Raw genomic sequence first — 2,234 nt, forward strand, 5'->3', positions numbered from 1 at the left:
TAGAGTTATTCTATTATTGCAGTAAAATTAACTGTATATATACTCTTTACACATGAAAAAAGTAAAATAATCCTTTTTTAAAAGTATAACTTGATATATAGTTTATAATATAACAATTTACTATATTCTTTTTCAGTTATTATCATACTCATGATTCTATCAAACATGTGCAACAATTTTAGTTTCTTTACATTCTAACATTCTAGTCAATGTGATGAATTAATACAAAAAACAAAAACATTTTTTTCATCCACTCACATTTAGAAGAAAAGCATGCATTTCTGGATCAGAGACACACCAGCATTACAAAATCCTCTTTTATTGAATAGTTCCAAGCAATGAACACAGGAAATCAATCTGTATAACCAAGCATAACTTACAAAGAAACTATCCGTGCTTACTATCCTGACCTTCTTTTTACGCTGTGGTTTTCTATGATACAGAGAAAAAATGTGACACTATTCATAGTTTTATTTTATTTTTTTGTTATTCACTTGGCAATATTCTGATGTCTAAGAATATTCTAATACAGATTAGGCAAATGTAAAGACAACAGTATGGATATGGTCAGTAACAAATAAGTGAAAATATATACATAGGAAGGCAAACACATTTCATTAGAGACTACCTAATAGACCAACTTGATAACTAAAAATCAAAAAAATTGTATTTGATTTTACATTAGATGAATGCTTTTAATGAGGTATGGTCCATCCATGATTAATTATCATTCTATTTTGCATCTATATCTTACTTTTATCATTGATATGTGCCATTTGTTACAAATATAAAAAAGAGACATGAGTGTTTGTTTATTATAAATATAGTATAGTGGCCTTTTTTTCCCTCCCAAGTGAGTATAGAAAAGTCTAATGTTGATATTAGGCAATCTGTTTTCTTCAGATCTTAGAGAGAACACCATATTAACATGACACTCAAGATGACACAAACAGGAGTATATAAATTCAGTCTATACATTAAACCTTGGACAGGCATTGGTCTTACCTCTTGTAAGGCCCAAGAGCTTTTCATATAAGCTTCTACAAACTGACATAATAATAAGTGATGGACTGCACAAGACATGGCAGTGATGAACTCTGGTCCTGTATTTCTCCAAACATTAAACAAAATTATGTACATCCAAAGTTCCTTCTCTTTGATATAGATATATAGTTTTTGATGATAATGGGTATCTGTTTATTGGTTGGAGAGAGAGAGAGAGAGAGAGAGAGAGAGAGAGAGAGAGAGAGAGAGAGAGAGAGAGAGAGAGAGAGAGAGAGAGAGAGAGAGAGAGAGAGAGAGAGAGAGAGAGAGAGAGAGAGAAGAGAGAGAGAGAGAGAGAAGAGAGAGAGAGAGAGAGAGAGAGAGAGAGAGAGAGAGAGAGAGAGAGAGAGAGAGAGAGAGAGAGAGAGAGAGAGAGAGAAGAGTGAGAGTGAGCATGTCTATATGATACCACTGTTATATTACAAAAACATATTTTTGCTCCGTTCATTCTTCAACAAGAACCTATTTCTACACCAATTAGATTCATTATATCTACATCAAAAAGTATCTTCTTCATCTTAAATCCCATGCTCCCTATTACAAATAATTGGTATGATATTAAAGAAAGACTTTGCTACTAAAATACTTCACTTCTTCCATCTTAAGATCTTACACTTGGAGAGTCAAAATATGTTACAAGGTTAGTAATTAAACAAGTACTGTGAAGTCTTTAAACATTAACATTCTTATGAGATGATGATCTGAATATCTGTATAAGTAAGCTTTTTTTTGTTTTAACTTTTTACCACTATGGATATATCATAATGTTGATAATGTGCTAGACTGTGAGTGCTTCTTTTTTAGAGAAATATATTAAATTACACAGTAAACTATACATTAAAGCATAAGTAAACAGGTCACAATAATAAACTTTGACTACTAAACTAAAAGTTAGTTCTATTAAACATGTCCCCCTAATAAAACAAAACAAAATTACATTTCATAGACACCTATAATGTACAGGTGTATTACTGGGAACTCTTTATTTATCCATCTTAAATTCTTCAGATGATAAAAATTTCTTCTCCTAAATAAAAGGATTGACTCATATCAAGCTGTAAGTGTCACTGAGACTGTCTCGTTACCAAAGATTACCGGGCACAATCATCTTATACGTCGACTAGTGCTTTTTTCGTGTCATTTTACGGAAAAGCGAGACATACATTACATTTAAAAAAAAGCGTTTTCTA

The 2,234-nt window shown here is 31.4% G+C and overlaps 1 protein-coding gene across 3 annotated transcripts in view; it reads right to left on the reverse strand.

Annotated features, from left to right (window-relative positions):
* Nucleotides 1-303: 303 nt before the first annotated feature.
* Nucleotides 304-2,234, reverse strand: part of LOC122252811 (CKLF-like MARVEL transmembrane domain-containing protein 4) — a 56,484-nt gene continuing 54,553 nt past the window's right edge. For 2 of the 3 annotated variants that reach the window (XM_043015469.2, XM_043015468.2), the window contains exon 4: nucleotides 304-2,234. This exon is cut by the window's right edge and continues 682 nt beyond it. The gene's annotated coding sequence lies outside the window, so the exon portion shown is untranslated. The other variant, XM_086534597.1, reaches the window with a different exon arrangement.

This window comes from Penaeus japonicus, unplaced genomic scaffold (genome assembly GCF_977035675.1).
Source record: "Penaeus japonicus unplaced genomic scaffold, GWHDUDI00000001_assembly GWHDUDI00000041, whole genome shotgun sequence".
Lineage (NCBI taxonomy): Eukaryota > Metazoa > Arthropoda > Malacostraca > Decapoda > Penaeidae > Penaeus > Penaeus japonicus.